We start from the raw sequence: 20,475 nt of genomic DNA on the forward strand, positions 1-20,475 counted from the left end.
GAGCACTTGTACAGATATTTGGCGACGAAGTTCCTGCCTCCTGAACTGCGGCGCTTGGTTTTCATGTTGCGTGTGCGAAAGGCACCGACGCATGTGGGACAACGAGTGGCGACGCGGGAAAGGTGAACTACGTGTAAGGACCGGGCACTAGGCTGGTGGCCTGTTCGACTGCCGACTAAAATGAGTGTCGTGGAAAGGCTGGACGTTGGCGTAGGGAAGCGACTGCACAAACCCATCAGAGTACAGCATGCGGCGGTGGCAGATTAGTGCAACATGGCCGGAAATACCGCAGGCATAACATATGGGCCTGTTGTCTTGGGTGCGCCAAGGATTAGCAAAGGCATGAGCAGATCGATGAACGGGATGATGAAAGGTGGTAGCGGCCGTGGATGTAGTGCAACGAGTGGTTAACGAGGAGGCTGCGCGGTGATGGATACGTAAATGGCCCGACGACAGGGTACTCCTGATGCTGCGTTGGTAGAGCCTCAGCAACTTGGTCTTCAATAACCCACCGGAGCGTAGGGGCGAGCTGTGTAGGAGGCTGTTGCGGCAGCGGCTGCTGTTGGGGTAGCTAAGCGAAGGGTAATCGAGAAAGCTGACGTGCAGCTTCCTCCCGCGCGAAAGCTTGGATTTGCGTGAGCAGGGGGGAGCGATCAGAGAAGAATGTCATGGAAAAGAGGGCCTCGTCAGCCACTGAGGGGCACCTGGTCAAATCGCGCTGCCTCCACAACTTGTCGTAGCTTTGTCACAAGTTAATGAGCTCTGCTACGGCGCCCGGACTCTTGGCGATCAACATTTGGAAAATGCCATCGGCGATTCCCTTCAAAATATGCCTCAATGTGTCATTTTCGGGCATAGACACATCCACACGTTTGCATAGGTTGAGAACCTCTTCGATATAACAGGTGAATGTTTCACCGGGTTGTTGCGCTCGCTCTCGTAACCACTGCTCAGCGCGCAACTTGTGGATGGCGGGGCGACCGAAAACTCCAGCGAAACTGTTCTAGAACGCGGACCACGAGTGAAAGTCGGCTTCGTGAATTTTACACCACAGGTGAGCCTCTCCCGCAAGGTAGAATATGAGGGCATTAAACTTGGCGGTATCCTCCCATCGATCGTTCAAGCTCACCCGTTCCTATGTAGACAACCAGTCATTGACGTCCTGCTCATCCGTACCGCTGAAAACCGCTGGATAGCGTTGCGGAATAGCACCAGAGCAGGCAACGGAGGGTGGCGGCGACGTCGACTTGGGAGAGTCAGGCATGGCGGGAGGCAGAGTCCGAGACCGGAGTTCCATGCTGTAGATGTTCTTGAATACCTCGCACCTTCTACCGATTGTAATGGGGTGTATTGAACAGTTCGGATGGTAGCGTCAGTTCGTAACTGAGAAGGTAGGTGAAGCAGCACAGAAACAGCTAATTGCCCAAACGGCCCACACTAGTGCTAAGCACTGGCGATCCGGCTGGCCCACTGGTAGCGTTTGAGGCATGGAACAGATGATCTGGCTGGCCTTGTCCTTGTGCTCTTCTTCATTACAAAGTGAATGATGCAGGGAAGCGCTGCCTGTCATGTTTCGTGTACTTTTCCTGGCAGTAAACTGCAACAAATCATTTTGCAGGTAGAAAAGAAGCAGACGGCTACAGCGATAAACGAAGAAATGGCTTCAGCTATGATGGCTCGCCTTTGGACATTGGAATGAAGCTACACAAAGGCAACACCAGCCTCGACTGTGCCCTGGAACATTGGTTTGAATGAGGCGGTTCTTCAATGTAGAACGGCCAGAAGATTTGTCACCACATACAAGGCTTAGTGCAAGCTCTAAATATTTTACAGGAGGCTAGAATAAATGACCTTCCATGCAGCCACTTTTTCTGTATCTGTAGTAAATGGGACCATTTCCCGCAGAATACCGACATGTGATTATGCGTCTTCTCTCAAAGTTGCTACGCAGTGCATTTGGAAACAAATTACCTATTGTTTGCACACCATACATGACATTTCTGTGTGCTAGCCTGACTGTAGATTAACGAAACACATAATGAAGTGCATATGTACCCGATGCAAAATTCCGTGCTTCAACACCCTTATATCAGGGGATATTTATTGCTCATGACACCCGATAGGTGAAGGGGTAATACATGCTTGATCACACCCTTATACCCGGTGGGTCAAAGGGTAATATGCGTTCAAAACAGCCCTTAGACAGGGTACTCTGGAAAATGTTAGAGAAGAATCTTAGAGAAGAGAAGAGAAAAAGGGTGTTATTGGAAAATAGAATAACCAATATAAGGGTGTAATTTCCTATAAAATTCAACATTTTGAAGTGTTCTAAGGGGTTACTTATAGTCACTCAAAAAATTCCTTGAGGGTGTAAATTATTTTACAGTGTAACCCATGCTGCTTCTTATCTGGGAGACCTCTATAGCAGAAGACGTGGCCGTTATTCAGCAACGTATAAGCCTCACCAGCTCTTCTAACCTCAATGAGGACAATAGTATCCCAAACAATGTCTTCTAGTTCCTAAAAGGGTCGTCCTAAGCTTGCCTCACTCGACAGAGTTCCGCTGTTAAAGGTTGGCAGGGTCAGTTTCCATTGGCGCACTGTCGGGACCCAGATATTCTTAGCACCCTCTGCTGCGTTGCAGGTCTGACCGCCGCCTTGGTCAGGTGCTCAGCAGCTGTTAGGGACTGATGGCCATGGGTTAATTGCAGGAATCATCGGGAAGGTAGTGACAGAATACAGCACCAGAGAGGCGAGTTCCTTTTCTAGTAAGAGGGATTGCCTTTGTTCAAGAATAGTGGGCCTTCATAATTTGGCTCTACCTGGATTAGTATAGCCCCTCATACTCTCGACATCTTTAGCCGGTGTCAGGCGTCCATTCAAGCCTGCAGATGTAGTGCACTGGAAGAGGTCAAATTCAAGCTCACTATCGTCAGGAAAAAGAAGAAAAAAAGCATTTACGGAGGGTTTCGAACTTCCAACTATCGCAACCGAGTATTAGACCTAGCTCGATAGGATAATTCCGTAGGCGGTGAGGCTACCTTATTGCTGACAAGTACAGCCCGAATGACCCTACATGCTGAAAAACTTCCTTGGTTTATCCGCGATATATGTCTCAATATAGAAGGATTTCTAAACGGTTCTGACCTTGTAGTTCCGGAATTTGATGTGCGCAGGCGGCCGTAAACTCGGCTTGGCAAATTATACAGGCCTTCTGACGGCCTCGGAGAGCACTTAAAATGAGTAGGGGCAAAATAATGGTGGAAGTGGTCACTTCTCTCCTAAATATTGTCACGTGGTGGTGACGTTGAAGAAAACAGTAGCAAATACTGTGAAAGACAAAACTAACGTTTATTGGGCGAGCCTGTGCCCCCAAAGAGAGGCTACACTTACAGCACAACGATAGCGGCGAACACGGTCGGCGATTGTCGAAAATCTGATCAGCGGGTCAAGCTCGTCGGCTTTTTTACAAATCAAATCAAACACGTTTATTTTGCAGGAAGAATACAAAATTTCCCTGCGGGAGGCAAAGACTACAGGCGAGAAAGCCTGACGAGGTCTTGGCCCCCTGATGAACAAGACAGTCTACAGCGATTGACACGACTCAATATACGATTCATTAAGTACAATGCATCTGCTTCTCTACATCGGATCACATACGTATTTGTTTATACATATATATGCAACACGCACCGCAATACATTATACATTTAAGAAAGATACATTGAAATGGAATCTAACAATTTTGTTTAAATTTTCGCGATTTCCAGCAAAAAAAAATAAAAAAAATTCATCTCAAATTATGCAAAACATAATTTGACAACATTTATAGATCGACCATGAGGTTAGTAGTCAGAAGGAATGATCTGTAATTGCACTTGAGCTTCTCGGCTTGTAATGTAAGGTCTATATTCGATTCATGGAGGTTTAATAATGGCACTGCTTTATATTCAATGGCCTGTTCATGTTCATAGCTCATGCACATTTTTTCAGTTTTTCGGCTGGAGCTTCTGAACCCATATTTCGTGGATACAGTTCTTCGGAAGGTATCCTGTAATCTGTGTTTATGTATGTGTTGCATCAACTTTAGATTACATAATTTTTTGCGAATAGGATTTCATGTTTGAGAAAAAGTGGTTCAGTGGCTAGGTCCTTTGCATGACCTTTATATTTTTCCAGAATACGAAGCATGCGCTTCTGCAGGATTATTAACCTATCATAATTTGTTTTAGTTGTTGTTCCCCACACCAGCATTCCGTATAGTAGTTTCGAGTAAAATAACGTATAGTAGAGTGATTTAGTTAACCACGAAGGTAGAAGAGAAGCAATTTTACTGAGACATCCTACAGAGCGAGCCAGATCAGTTTAGAGAGGTTGCACGTGTGGTTTCAATGACAGGTGTTCATGGAACCAGACTCCTAGGAATTTCTGTGTGTTTACTTCTTTGATGCGTTGGTCATTATAATAAATTATTACATTGCCGCGGATGTGCTGAACATAACAAATTTATGGTTTTTGTGTGTTTAGTTTTAGTTTATTTTTTGTCAGCCAACCTGAAAGTTTAGTGAGGCTGAAGCTTCTACTTCATGAATAGTAGATCCTGTGAAGAACAGGCTAGTGTCGTCAGCAAACATTGTAATTTCCGGTGTATATTGAACATCCGTAATATCATTGATATTTAGAAGGAAAAGCACAGGACCTAATAAATATCCCTGCGGAACTCCTTTTATTACGTTTAAGTACTGGGACTCTACATTGTCTATGCGAACAAATTGATATCTTGATGATAACTAGCTTTTAAATAAGTCCAGGACAACACCACGAATTCCATAGCGGCCTAATTTCAGCAATAGGGTATGATGGTCAACTGAATCGAAAGCTTTACGCTGATCAAGGAAGACACCCAAAGTGAACATCTTATTTTAAATATTTTCGATTATGTGGTTTTTTACACTTATTAGAGCCTCTTCCGTCGTTTTGTTTTTTTCGAAAACCATGTTGATATGGCGATAATAGGCTGTGTTTGTCGACATATTTCGTAAGACGGTTGTTTACGCATTTTTCATATATTTTCGAGAAGACTGGTTGCACGGATATCGGTCGATAATTTGTTAATTCAGAAGTAATGCCACCTTTATTGATAGGAGTAACTTTAGCCACTATAAGTTTTGTTGGGAAAGTTCCCTCCAGAAACGAAAAATTTATAAGATATGCTAATACCGGGCTAAATATATATGCAACAGCCTTAACTGGAGCTACTCTTACGTCATCGTAACCATTTGAAATGTTGGTCCTTAGTTCTGCTATGTATCTGTGGACTTCTTCTGGTGATACCTCGTTCAACACGAGAGAATTCACTTTGTTACCTAGTTCAATTTCATGTTGAATTGTATCCTCATCGCTAACAGCCACATTCACAAAGTAATGAATAATTGCATTCGCAAGCTCCCTGCCTTCTAAAATAATGTCATTAACTTTTATTTCTTTGGGTGTAATGCACGACACTGTTTTCCCAGTTAAAGAATTAACTTGCTTCCATACTTTTGCAGGATCTGACTTTATGCGTGAGAACGTTACTTCATAATAGGCTATTTTTGCTTTTCTAGTGTCCCTGTTTAACCTGTTGCGAAATTTTATTTATTTGTTTACTTTTTATTTATTTATTTATTTATTTACTTATTTATTTATTTATTTATTTATTTATTTATTTATTTATTTCAATACCCTAAAGACCCAATGCGGGCATTACATAGGCGGGGATTCATCAAAGAAAACTTATAAATATACAACACAGGTTATAAATGGCTGAATACAGAAATAAACGAGTTAAGAAGCCAGGTACAAGTTATTAAGAAAGAAACAATGGCTAGGAACAGGAACTGGAAAATTGCACATGTAGCAAATTCCAAAAAAAGAACAAAAAGCACCTTCAGAAGTTCCAAAACATGGCATCTAACATTTCACGCAACAATACGGTCGGAACGCACAAAAAAAGGAAAAAAAGAAAAAAAAAATGTTTGAACTCTCGCAATATTGTAATATCTCTGGTAGCTAGAAATCTGTGAAAACGTGCGTTCTTTTGCTTGATTCTTTTAAAAAGGTCACTATTTATCCATGGCTTTCTATTTTTACCCTTTCTTATTTTGAACCGTTGTAGCGGCAAAGCAGTGTTGTAACATTGAACGAATATTTCTAAAAAAGTGTCATATGCTTTATCTGGATTTTCTTGCACATACACACGTGACCAGTCAGCTCGTTTAATTATTTCGCTAAACTTAAGAAGAGTTTTGTCATTAACACTTCTATATCGCGGGAGATTTGGATATTTGTCGTCAATGAATAAGTTATGTGTACAAATATAAATAGGTGGGTTATCACTAAGGCCTGAGCACAATATGCCTGCGTTGTATTCGTTTTTATTTACGCTTGTTATACAGACATCGATACATGTGGAGCTGTTGTGAGTAAGACGGGTAGGCTCTAAAATAGCATTTTCACATCCCCAGGATGCTATAAGGTTCATCAGATCAAGCGCATACAAATCTTGACTCATCATATTAATGTTCACATCACCCAAGATGAAATATGGTTTTTATGTCATTAAAACAATGCATAAAATGTTCTAAATGGCTTAGAAAACGGCGCTTGTATCCAGTATTGTATTGTATCCAATAGAAACGAGTTCGTTTCTATTGCTAGACATTCTATGTCACCACTACTCATAGAAAGACCATCAAGTACTTGAAAGGAATATTGCTGCTACATGTATATAGCTAACCCTCCACCTCTTCCAGCGCGATCCAATCGCACTGCAGAATAATTGGGGAATTCAGGAGACATGTCAATATTACACAGCCATGTCTCTGTGAACAGTATTGCATCAGGGTCAGCATGAAGAGAACGCAAAAATATGTCAAATGCTTCCTTCTTATCCTTAAGACTTCTTATATTTTGATGTATTAAGGTAAAACCAGATCTAGAACAAGCATCACTACTCATCAGCGCTGTTTTTCGCATTGACAAGGAAAAAAAAATTTTGTCCATTTTGTCCTCCCATTTTTCACTTGATGAGATCTAAGTCAGCAGTACTTGTTATGCGGATTACATCTGAAGTTTCATCTTTGCGAGCCAGAATTTTTCCTCCACTCCTCCATACATATTTCCATGTTGCGCATTTCTTTTTTGCTATGGCTGCACCAAAGAGCTGCTTGTTCTGTCGTGTCAGGTGCTCGTTGACATAGATAGCACTCTCTGTGCCCTTGTGGCCTAGGTCAGTCGAAACCATCTTCTGTTTCTTTGATTTCGCGAGTAGCGCATTGCGTTTTGTGCGTGAAATGAACCGGACAACAATGTTTCGTTCATTCTTTTTTGCCGTGGATACCCTGTGGCAGATGTCAATATCACTATCACAGTTTGGCTCACCTACGAGCTCACCTATCTTTTTACCACGACAGTTTAGTCAAGCTGCTCGGGTGCACCTTTTATTTCAAGATTGTTACTTCTTTGATATTGCTCAAGTTCTTTAGTTTTATTTTCCAGCCGTTGGTTCTCGGTCTTTAGTGTTTCGTTCCGGGAAACTAGTGTTTTTATTTCCGCTCTGAGTGCCGTAATGTCGGTTCCTATTTCTTTCACATCATCACATGTATCACTGCAGAATTTTGAGCTTTCTTTCAGCGACCATAGCTCAGCTCGTATTTCCCGTTGAAAATCAGATATTAGTGTCGAAATATCTTTCTTGTCGTCCTTACTCATGGCAAGAAACTTCAGGCAACAAGTTTCAAAGTAAAGTCAAGCCACTTGTCCGGTAGCAGTGTAAGAAAGGAAGGAAAGTAGCACAGGGATATGTTTTGCTTACCTGCAAAGGATTGCAGATGTACCTTTAGTCGCCCACTCGCTTCGTACATTGCTGCCGGATTGCACAGAAGACCAGAATTCCAGCGCTTATAAAGCCAGCCATGAATCAGCAGCCAACCTTCTGCGCCGACTCCGGGACATCTGTTCCGGTGATCAATCGAGCTGTGATGAGGCGCCAGTTGCCGGTGCACTGCAAAGGATTGCACATGTACTTTTAGTCGCCCACTCGCTTCGTACACTGCTGCCGGAGTCGCTTTTCGCTTTTTTGCAGCAGTCGTCGAATGTTCCAGACTAATCGTTCGAGCCCGCGTGCCTTGCACAAAGTTCTACACCATTCGCGTCACGTGATGAAATCAGATAACACAAGGTTCGGCGACAACAGACAGCCGGGTAGAAGCTTCGATAACTTTCCAGAAACTTCGGATACATGCAGGCGGGTCCCGCGCTGTGCGCTTACAGTAGTTAAGCGGCGAAACGTGGTCGCCCGGTAAAGATAAGTATACTTGTCAATTTCTGTACGAGTTTATCTTGGTCACAATGCCACATGTCTACTCTTATCTTTCATTTTTTTGAGCACCCTTCATTTTAGATTAGTGAGTTTGCCTGAGCCAAATAATAACCACACTATTAGTTACATAGTGATGCAAAAACGTTTTAACATTTGAAGAGAAATATTGCTCCCGATTAGCGTAGTGCTCTTTCTGCATCAACATTTCTTGGTTCTGAATCGCTTTGAAGGCAGCGAAGTACACTTCAAAAGCTCGTACTCAAATTGATTCCCGCTGCGTTTAGGAAATATTCAGTTGCTTCGCTGGGCAACCCAACTCTGAATTTATCCACCACCTGCGCCTTCCAATAACATGGAAGTATTCTTGTTACCTCAGGCGCCCAGCCGCTAGTAAACAGAAAGCGTAGCTCTATCGATCTCTTCGCATTTGAAGGTTGCCGGGTTACTCAACGAACCAACAATGAGGTTCGCTTGGGCTCCTTGTGAGCGTGCGCCGTGACCATTGACTCGCTGTATAGTTTTATTTCCTTTCTCGTTTTTTTTCAGAGGAGAAGGTTCATGAGTGAAATGAATGTTGCCATTTTAATCAGTTCCTTTAACAGAAACAATCGCTCGGTGTAGTATTAAGTTATGTCTGCTCCCACTGCCTCAAGTCTCACGTGTAATTTCAACGCGTAAACGTTGGCTTAATGTAGTAATGTTGATGAATCAATTAAGGGTGCTGATTGGTAAATGGGCGATCTATTTATATATTTATTTATATATATATTGATGTACCTATTTATTTCTTTATTTATTTTTATTCATTTAGTTATTTACGGATACTGTCAGCCCTTACCCAGGGCTAGTAAAGGAGCCAAACAAAAGGAAATGTATAACTGTTAACATAATGGAAAAGAAAAATCAGATACAATTGAAAGTTAATCTAGCACGTTAAGACACAAATTATTAGCACCACATAACACATCCGCCAATTACAAGCAAATAAAAGCATGAAGTCACATACGGGGAAGAAAGTTTGATTAGCAGTTATGGATAGTTATGGTGACTTTGTCGGTAGTACTCGAGCGTCTCAGTGTACTGTAGGGGCTCTGGTGGTGCGTCGTCTGGGTTGGACAGCTCTTCCGATGGTGCCCGGCGTGGCAGACCTCGGGCTACCGCATTAACGCGTTCATTACCATGGAGAGAGGCGTGTCCAGGAGTCCAGACGATACGCACCCTGTGTAACGTGGGAGGGGGGACAGAGGAGAGAATTCGATCTGTGTGTGCAGTCACGAGTCCTTGCGCGAAGGCCCGGCAGGCAGCCTGCGAGTCTGTCACTGTGGTGATGGGGGTGTCTTGTGCGGAGAGGGTCGAGGCATGGACAATGGCCAGGGCTATTGCCCCTTCCTCTGCTGAGCAGCTGTGCGTTGTTAGAACTGTGGCACACACCCTAAGCGCGTCTGTATTGTCAGTTACAGCTAAACACATGGCCCGCCTCTCTGGGTAGCGGGCCGCGTCCGTGTACAAAACCGGTGTAATTGCGGTGCGGTCTCTAAAAATGCGTGCCAGGGCCTGAGTTCGGGCGCGTCTACGGCCGGCGTGTCGCTCGGGATGCATATTGCGGGGAATTGGAGCTACTTGTATGCTAGCGCGTAGAGCAGGAGCGAGGCGATATTGTGGGACGTGTGTGGGTGTCTCAGAGACAGGGTAGCCAAGGCGAGAAAGTATAGCGCAGGCCTGACGGCTGCGTCTGAGACGTTGTAGCTGACCATTGTGATGAGCCTCCAAAAGCTCGCCTACGGTGTTGTGAACGCCAAGCTGAAGAAGCCGTTTTGTGGAAGCATGTGGAGGCAGCCCAAGAGCCGCTTTCACTGCCTTCCGCAGAAGGGCGTCCATCTTCTGAGTTTGAGTGAGGGTGAGATTGTGATAGGGGAGGTGGTATGTGAGCCGGCTAATTATCAGAGCCTGTACGCTGTGTAGGACGTCTTCCTCGCGAAGGCCTCTTCTACGATTAGTAATGCGGTTTATCATATGTGTGACTTGTGCTATCTGCTGACTCAAAAGGTGCGTAGTGTGCGAGGCTTTGCCATCCGACTGAATGTGGAGGCCCAAGATGCGGAGCCTAGCTACTTGAGGGATGGGGCTGCCGTGTAAGAACAGGGAGATATTAGGGGATTTGTCGGTTCTGCGGCGCCGCCTGTGCACGAGGAGCAATTCGGACTTTTCGGCTGCACAGGAAAGGCCTCCCGTGGCTGCATAGTTCTGCACGACACGTACAGCTTCCTGGAGAGCGTCCTGGATGGCCCCGTCGGATCCCTGGGTTGCCCAGATCGTAACGTCGTCGGCATAGAGAGCGTGCCGGATGGTGGGTATCTGGTCTAGTAAGGGGGGCAGCTTAGCCATAGCCACGTTGAAGAGGGTGGGCGATAAGATTGAGCCTTGTGGCGTTCCTCTACCTGTCAGTGCGATGACGTCCGACCGGAGCTCTCCTGTGCCAATAGTGGCTGTGCGGTCCGACAGGAAAGCTCTGACATAGTTATAGGTACGTGTGCCGCATTGGGAAGAAGCCAGATTGTCGAGAATTAGATCGTGGGAGACGTTGTCGAAAGCCCCTTTGAGGTCCAGGGCCAGAATAGCTCTTGTTTGTGCCGTAGTGGGCCCATCCACAACGTCCTCCTTAAGCTGCAGCAAAATGTCTTGCGCAGGGAGGTTAGGGCGGTAGCCGCAGAGTGTATCCGGAAAGAATTGGCTGTCTTCGAGGAAGGGTTGTAGCCGCGAAAGTACAACGCGCTCGAAGAGTTTACCTAAACATGAAGTTAAGGATAGAGGCCGGAGATTCTGGAGGGACAGTGGCTTGCCTTGCTTAGGAATTAGCATGATGTGCGCATGGCGCCATTTCTGTGGAAGCATGCCATTCCTCCAGTGGTCATTGTAGAATGCAGTTAAGTCTTTAATGGCCCCATCATCTAGGTTGCGTAGGAGTGTGTATGGAATCCCATCAGCCTCGGGTGCAGTGTTGCACCTAATACCCTGTAAGGCCGCCCTAACCTCGGCTTCTGTAATATCGTCGTCTAGGGAGGTGGCGTCTATGTGTGGGTAGTCTCTGTAGGTGGGGCGGGTGCCTGTAGCAATGTAGCGTTGCTGTAGAGTGTGAAGTAGAGTAGTGTCATCGAGGCCTGATTTGTGGAGGATGGTTCGGACTCTGTTCCTAGTGTGTATTTTGGTTTGCGTAGGGTTTAATAATGCACGGAGTAGCGACCATGTCCGAGGTGTGCTTAGCGTGCCGCTGAGGCGATCGCAAAGGCTATGCCAATTGTGATTAGTGAGGGTGTTCGCGTAGTCATCTGCCTCCGTAGTTAGGCGGGCAATACGCGGACGAAGTTTCCGATTATGTTTTTGCTGGCGCCACCGCCGGGTCAGGCCTCTACGGGCCTCCCAGAGATGGAGCAAATGGAGATCCACATCGGGTGTCTGTGTTGTCGCAGTGATGTCTTGAGTTGCCCTTTTATGCGAAGCATATTACGAGAGCTCAACCCAGCTCCTCAGGCGCGGCGGTGTCGCCTTCAATACCATGTGACACCGTGACGTCACGACGGAGGAGAAACGGGGCTCCAACTCGCGCCGTCGCTCGCGGCGTCGCGGCGGTATATAAGCAGCTGCGCTTGCCTCTGCTAGACACTCACGAGGTGAGATGCCTCCTGGAGGCAGCTGCTCATTGGAATGAGAAGCGAAGGTTGCGGCGTGCTACAGAGACTGATTTTCTAGGTGGCTTTGGCTCAACTCTTGCAAGATGGGCTGGGTGGGAATCGAACCAGGGTCTCCGGAGTGTGAGACGGAGACGCTACCACTGAGCCACGAGTACGATGCTTCAAAGCGGTACAAAAGCGCCTCTAGTGAATGTGGTGTTGCCTTAGAAACGAGCTGTTTCTAAGGCTCATGAGTGCGTCGCTTGCTCAGGCGCACATTTAGTTGCCGCGCCGAACGCTGCGTTGCCCGACGCTCACCGCGTCCAATGCGGGGCGCGTAGTCGCTGCGCCGTAGGCCATTGTCTTCCACCCCTTGGCGGGTCGACGGGAACGCTGTCGCGTTCCACTCTTGAAGGCGAAGCAGAGTAACGCATGAGTTGTTTCTTCGTCTAGCCGCACCAAATATAACCAAGCAACAGCAGTTCACCAGGCTAAACAGTGGTTCAACAACTAAAATAAAGGCTAGTATGCTTCGCATCCTGGGCTTAACCTTAGCTAAGCCACAGCCTATTTTTAGATCAGTTTGGAGTTGTTTGATCCACTCCTGAAGGGAGAGGGTGTCCTGATGAGCTACGGAGGACCGATTACGCCTAAATTTATCCCAATTGATTAGCTTAACAGTACGTTCAGGAGTGCGTGTTGGTAGTACCTGCAGTTCAGTAGCTAGAATGTAATGGTCGCTGCCCAAGTTCTCCACGAGATTGCGCCAAGAGTGTTGACCTACCCCTCTGACCATGGTGAGATCAGGGCACGTGTCTCTGCTTACACTGTTGCTAATCGTGTAGGCTGATCTGGTTCTGTAAGCAGAGTCATGCGATGTAACGCAAGAACTTGAGCAAGCCGGCGTCCTTTCGGTGTTTCTGTCTGGTAACCCCAGGCCGGGTGCGGGGCATTGAAGTCGCCTACAATGACCATCTGTTTAGCCACCTTGCAAAGATGTGCAAAAAGATGTCCGAACTCATGCTTCCTCGCATTAGGCGCGCTGTAGATATTAAGCACAAACAGGCTGCTATGGGAGCGAGAGCACGGGACCAATTCGAGAAGTACATGCGGTATGGGTGAGGTTTCGAGGGTGTGTTCAATAACGGTCAAATGTTTGGACACTAAAGTGGCTGTGAGGTGTGGTGTGTTGCTATTTATTGTGTCTGTGTGTGTGTTGTAGCCGGGAAGTGTAGGAGTACAATGCACTTCCTGCAACGCTATTACACCGGGGGGATGGGGCTGTGTGGCAATGAATTGCGTAAGGGTTCCGCGTTTCCGGCGGTAGCCCCTGCAATTCGATTGCCACACGCTTAGGGGTTGGGGGGGTAGCGCGTGTCCCTTTACGATTGCTGGCCATGATCAAGTATTATTTGTTTGTGTTTTATACCCGGGGATTGTCCGGGTGGTGGCTCATCGTCCTGGGAGGTGCCGGGAAGTGAGTGTTCCGGGCCCTGTGAGGCGGGTTTTCGGTCCGGTGACGGTAATCGGGCAGGACGAAAGTAAGGATGTGGTCTTTGTGTTTCACGTGAAGGGGACAGGGAGCGTTTGGATAAAGGCTGAGGGATCGAAAGTTGGCCAAGTGAAGCCGCTATTTGTTGTTAAATATCGGCCACGATCTGCTGCACAGCAGGTTGCAGGGCCTGTTGTATTAGCTGTTGAAGCGGCGCTGTGACTTCAGCCATAATGAGCTGCTTCATTTTTTGCATTTCTGCCTGCATTATGGCAACCAATTCTGTCTTTAGAGAGACGGCTATGTCGTTCAGTGCTTGTTGTGTACAGTAGTTGGTGCGAGAGGTTTGTGCAGAGTCATTAAGATGCGGCTCATTGTCGGTCACCATGGGTTGCGGCGTGGGTTTAGGTTTAACGTGTTGTGTGACTGAAGGGGTGTGGAGATGTGGAGAGGGAGACAGAGGTGGGAACTGCGCTGCCCAGCTTACCGCTTGCTCCTTCTTGGCAGATCCATCTCCTTTATGGCCGCGGTCCCTCGAACGGCTGGTACTGGAAGTCCGGCCCTTGGAGTGGCCCTTGGAGCGACTCCGGTCAGTCTGGCGGCGATCCCCGGGTGATCCGCGACTGCGGTTGCGTCCTCTAGTCCAAGGGTTCTCCGCCGAGTTCCCCGGTGTCGTTGCTACTTGGGTCATAGTTTCCTGAGCGCTCTGCCGAGTCGTCGTCCCAGGCTGGCCTTGCGCTGATCCGGGCGGGGGGCGCTCGTCCTTATGTGTGTTTTTTTCACGAAGCACACGCGATTTGTTGCGTTGCGGCAGTTGACGCGATGGACAGCGAGGGTGAGTAGCGGGATGAGCGCCGTTGCAGTGAATACATTTAGGTGTGCACTCATGTTCCTTCGGTGGGTTTGAGATGCCACAAGCCGGGCAACGGGGTTTGTCGGGCGTGGGACAGACGTCCGCCCGATGGCCCATCGACAAGCACAAGCTACACACCTGTTGGCGCGGTCGGTATACGCGACAGCGGAGTTCCGCTCCGTACATGCGGACGTAGCGCGGTACGTGGGTGCCGGAGAATGTGATCAGGGCCGAGTTCGTAGGTCCCATCATGCGAGCGTGTAAGACAGGGGCTTCTGAGCAGCGGAGGTTTTCTAGAAGCGTCGTCGTAGTGGTGTTGGGCTCAAGGCCTGAGACTACACCCTTGCAGGAGTTGTCTAGGGCGGCTACGTACGCTTGGACGGCGTGTTGAGTGACGCCCATGGAGATGAATCGAACTTTCTGCAGCCGTGCCGCGAGGTTCTCGTCCGGTGTGCTGAGCACCGCAAGGTTTTGTTCAGTGCGGATACGAATGATCAGCTCATTGAGCACGGCGCTGTCCAGCCCCGCTGCTTTGCCGATGGCTCGGGCCACAGAAGTATGAGGCCACGCATCGAGGTTCAGGCCGTCTCTCGGGCGGAACACAATCTTGTAGTCGTCGACAGGCAGTGGCAGAAGTGGCGCGTACCTCTTGCGCGGTGCTTCGGGTGTGGGAGGAGGTGGCAAGTTCGCAGTAGCTTCTGCTAAGCGTTTCTTTTTCCGAGCGACGAGAAACCAGTTGGTGTCTTCCTCGGCCTGACCGGACGAAGCGACGGCGTCTATCGTGTCAGGGGAGCGGGTGTCGTCGGTCTCCATCTGAGCGGAGTAAACTGGCGTTGGAAAGGACGCGCGCCCGCGTCTAGGCTGGCGAGGTGAACGCAGGTAAGGCCCAGCGCGGCGGCGTCGGTGGTCCAGAACTTCCAAAGCCAATAAAATGTGAGGATCTCAACAGATCTTGGAGAAATTGGGCTCGATCGATGCCGCTCGCCGAGCTGCGGCGGTTGGTGGTATTTTCAGTGGTGAGAAGGCAGGGGAACCACTCGTTGATGGTTCGAAATGCGGAGCCCATACAGAGTGCGGCCAGTCACTACGGCAGCAGGTGGCGCCCAGTGTCAGCGATGTGTTTCACGAGTGAAACAGCTGATGAGCATGGAATGACGTCCTGGGATAGCGAATTGCAATCGCTGATGGTTATTTGAAAGAAGCTGTACCGTAAGCAGTCAGTACGAACAGGATGAGTACTAAGAAACATACAATGGTGGTGCCTAGAGCTCTCACTGACAAGTTCTAAACAGTCGGCGTATATTAGGTCAATTGACCATTATTAGGAAGGTAAATATGTTTCAGCCTATCTTATTTAGTCCTCGCCTCTTATGTGGGTGAGAAGGGTTTGAGAAGGGTAGTGCGATAACTGCCATTTAATAATTATGGATATAACCACTAAACACGTGAATTTTCAGTTTTTTATATGTTTTAGCGAAGGAAGGTCCATTACGACTTTTGATTTCATTTCATTTCAGTTTTATTCCCTTAAAAACCCCACTGGGGGCATCACATAAGGCGTGGTTGGTACGTAAAAAAAGTACATTTGGACACATTCGTTTTAAGAACAGAGGTGATTTGTTAAGTTCTCAATGAAAGTTGTTGGGCAGATGATGGAACCGATAGAGCTGGGAGGGGCGTTCCATTCGTTTGCTGCACGGGGGAAAATATGGGCGGGATAAGTGACTGTTCTGGTGAGAAAACGGGACATTTGAAGAGTAAGGCAGGAGCGGTGTGAAATGTAGTTCGAGGCGATGATGAAAGGCGCTGAGTTGAGTGAAGAATGACAAATTTTATGGAAGAGGGAAATGGTGGCGATACGATGGCGAACAGAAACCGGTTATAACCCTAATTCTGCTTTTAAGGATGAAATGCTGATACCGTATGAGTATAGGGAGTGAATGAAGCGGGTGGCGCGATTTCGCGCTAAGTGTAGATCGTTTGTGAGATATGTTTGGGGCGGATTCCATACGGCGGAGGCATATGTGAGTTTCGATCTGATGAGTGACTGGTACGCGAGCAATCTTTACGTGACGGGGCGCATAACGCAGGTGACGTTTTAGAAAGCCCAGTGTTTTGTTAGCGGAGGAAATGATGTTAGTTATATGCGCATTCCAAGAGAGATCATTAGAGATTGTGACAGCTAGGTATTTGAACGATGATACTGGCTCTACAGGGACGTTTGCGATATTGCTCGAAAAAATTAAGGGGCATTTACAGCGGAAAAAGGAAAAAAGCTTGCATTTGTTCGGGTTAAAAGATAGAAGCCATTTGTCACACCATTCTTGAATGTGGTTAAGGTCTTGCTGTAAGGTTACTTGGTCGTAGGTGATATTTATTGTTCGGTAGATTACGCAGTCATCAGCAAGCATTCGGATTTTGCAAGATACACTAAGGGGTAAATTGTTGATGTAAATTAGGAATAAAGGGGGCCGAGGACTGAGCCTTGAGGCACACCTGATGTTACTTTGCGACGATTGGAAGATTTGTTATTGACATGCACTAATTGAAAACGGTTAGCTATAAATGCTTCGATCCATTTTAGTACGTTAAGGTCCAAGTTTCACTGCGATAATTTTAGCATACGTGTTTGGTGGAGATCTGTTTCGAATGCCTTTGCGTAATCTAAAAGGATGGCGTCAGTTTGTAATTTGCCAAGGTTAGCATGCAGGTCCCGAAGAAAGATTACTAGTTTTGTTTCGCAAGAGAACCATTTCCGAAAGCCATGCTGGCTGTAGTGAAAGACGTTGTTAGAATCTAGAAGCGTGGTAAAGCGGTGACATAGCGGAGACCTGGGAAATGGCTACTTTTATCCCATTAACATAACCCAAAGAGACCCCAAGTGCCGTTTGCCACCCACGACCCATTTGTTTCACATCATGGCTGGGAAATATTGCAGAATGAATGGCCCTTACGCGACTCCTATGGTAGCAGGAATCTTAAACTTCTGTTGATCCTCGGGTCGTTGGTTTTCGAAATCACATGTGCATACAGGATGCGATGCTTGTCATGCAAGAAATATATAGAGGAAAGAGCTACAGCGAACTCAGAGCCATAGTGAGGTTCAATATCAAAGCAGTATTTCATAACGTTACGCAGCAAGCGGTATTCGAAGGTATGCAAACCGTGCAACCACGTCAAAAACTTTACAACTACGTAATAGGGTTTCTTACAAACCGCACATGTACCGTGAAGGTGAACAAAGGAGATCCCGAAAAAGGGACCTTGCCAAGAGGTGTACCCCACGGGTCGATTCTCTCACCCATACTATTCTCCCTAGCACTCAGCAAGCTGCCAACTCCCTTGAGGCTTCAAAATATATACAGACGATATCACGCCCTGGGCCAGCAGAGAATCTCCAGCTGAATTTCAAGAGGTGCTACAAACAGGTATTAATGTCTACAAACAGGTAATAATGTCATGGTGCTATACCTCCACGAAAGGGGCTTCGCATTGCCCAGTACCAAGTGAGAGCACATAGTGGCAATCAACTAAATAGAGCAGCAGGCAGAAGGGGAACGAAAACAAATAACCCTACAAGTGAACTAAGATATCATCGTGAGAAAAACGACTGTTAAGGACCTCGGCTTTTAGCTGCAGGACAATAGTAAGGTGGACGTGTGGGTATATCAAACAATTATGCAACTCCATGAAGTCAAGAGACTGCTTACAAGAACAACACAAAGGGTGAGATGTATCAAAGAGCAGCAACTCAGAAGGCGCACTATGGCCCTTTCTATACCTTGAATAATGTACCAATATCCATATTTTCAAGTTAACAAACACAAACGCGAAATCCTAGAATGCTCGGGAGATAACGAGAATTCTACTGAGAACCCCTCATACTCGCGATCCTACCGAGTCAATGAGACAGCAATGCTGCCTAAACTGCACGAGCTGAAACAATTCCACCAAGAGGCACAATTTAGTCGCCCAGTTTCTAGACAGGGACGGGCATACTTGCGTGATCTAGGCTACCATGTCCCACAATGCCCAGACTGGAAACAACAATATCCCCCGTGGGACACGCTAGACTGTATTACCGTCGACCAAATACCTAAAAATATGGGGGCGGACACACCAACAGAAAGACAGCAAAGACGAGCACTAAACCTCAGGGACGACATCGAGGAAGCGATACTATACACGGATGCCTCTCTATATAATCAAGGCTGCTGAACAGGGGTGGCAACCGAATCTAAACCTATAGCATGGGACCTTCCCTGCAATACTACATGACAACATCAAGTGGAACTTTCAGCTATCGTGGAGGGCGCGACCATGTCGAATTCACACGAACGAAATCTGCTCATTAGAACAGATAGCCAGGCTGCATGCAGGGCAATAGAAGCCGTAAACGTTTCCGCGGCACCACAATCAGCATTAACAGCGCACCTCAACGCACGCCCTAATATTAGAGTACGGATTCAGTGGATTACAAATTATACAGGGATCTGAGGGAATGAAGGGAACATGCCGAATTCCGCGCAAAAATCCCGGGCTCTCCTCTGCGATGGCCGGACCCACTGAGCCTGAATGAGCGCATGCTTTCGCGCGGTCGGAAAGAAGCAAAATCTTGACGATTTACGACACAATTGCGTGAAGTGTCCACAAGCAGTCACACACATGAAGCGAACAGTGGCGGTACTAGAGAGGGGTGCACAGACGCAATCTCTCTTGTCCCCGCACTTCCAACACTACATACAAGGTTTTCTTAGTAAACCTGCTTACATGACATGTGCCGCATTCCCGAATAATGCTCGCATTTTGTGGAATTGTCCCGGAAGCCGTCACGCCATTGAGGCTAGCCTTGCCAAATTCTCACCCACCCGTAGACCTGCGAGCCTTGGGGAGTGGCTGGCGGACTTCTCCGACTGCGTACAAGCCACGATAGAGCTCATAATGACACTCGGCTTGGCAGACAACTCGAACAAAGTAGGGGAGCCCGGATGGGGGTTCTTGAACAAAGTTTATTCTTTCTGTCCCTAATCTGGGTCTGAAATTTGAATTTTTCGGGTGAGCCAATGTCCAATTCTACGCTAATGAACGTCCTCCCTGTTATGAACACCTCGCGGGCGCGTATTCATTGGGCCTTACCGAAGTGTAGTCAGATCGCAAGCGAGAGCCTGTGTGGAGAACACAGGCATGTGAGAGCAACACCGAAGGTGATTTGGCTTGGCTGCGACGCACTCTCTCACTCAACGCCTCACGCGGTACAGCGACAGCTGTTGTTCCCTTTCGACCGCTCTGCTCCATCAAGGCGCGTTCGTGCCCGGTGTTCCAGCCTATTGGTATGATTGCACTGAAGAGGCTCGATGTGGTGAGAAAGTCTTACAATTGCCTACGAAAACATGGAGGACGCTTAAGCTTTGCCTTCAAGAGTGGAACGGGACAGCGTTATGGCACCCCGTTCGTACCGCCCACTCATTCGCTCGGCATGCTCTTGAATCACACAAAGACGAAACGCGAACCTGAGCAAGCGGAACGAACCAAAGAACTCGGTGTATCGGAGGGAGAAACGATCTACGCGAGCGAAGCATCGTGATCGGCACGGACAGCCGGGTCGCGACGCGCCATGAAGGCGGACAGCGATATGGGGCTGACGCCTCGACGAGATCGTCCTCTATCTCGCTTGGGAGCAGCGCGTAGACGCATGACTCCTCACCAGCAGCACGGCAAACATCGCAGGTTACGCTTTCCCACCAGACGGCTTCCAGGATAATCCCACAGAATGTGAGCATTTTCCGGGAAGCCGCCACATGCCACGCAAGCAGGTTTACCGGGCAAAACTTGTATGTAGTGTTGGAAGTGCGGGGACAAGAGAGAATGCGTCTGTGCACGCCTCCATAGCAACGCCTCTCTTTGCTTCAAGTGTGTGTTTGCTTGTGGATACTTTATGGAGTGGTTCCGTAAATCGTCAAGTTTTTCGCGCCTTTCCGCCCGCGCGAAGGCATATAGCTCTTTCAGACTCAGTGGGTCCGACCACTACAGAGGAGGACCCGGGAGATTTGCGCGGGATATGGCATGTGCCACTTCGTTCCCTCTCATCCCTGTGTGACTC

At 47.6% G+C, this 20,475-nt stretch overlaps 1 long non-coding RNA gene across 1 annotated transcript in view; it reads right to left on the reverse strand.

Moving 5' to 3' along the window:
* LOC139048359 (uncharacterized) overlaps positions 1 to 20,475 on the reverse strand; it is a 91,807-nt gene that overhangs the window by 6,340 nt on the left and 64,992 nt on the right. Inside the window, exon 2 of the long non-coding RNA XR_011507633.1 lies at positions 7,856 to 8,044. This is a non-coding gene — a long non-coding RNA (uncharacterized lncRNA). The remainder of the gene's footprint in view (positions 1 to 7,855; positions 8,045 to 20,475) is intronic.

Source organism: Dermacentor albipictus, chromosome 8 (assembly GCF_038994185.2).
Source record: "Dermacentor albipictus isolate Rhodes 1998 colony chromosome 8, USDA_Dalb.pri_finalv2, whole genome shotgun sequence".
Classification (NCBI taxonomy): domain Eukaryota; kingdom Metazoa; phylum Arthropoda; class Arachnida; order Ixodida; family Ixodidae; genus Dermacentor; species Dermacentor albipictus.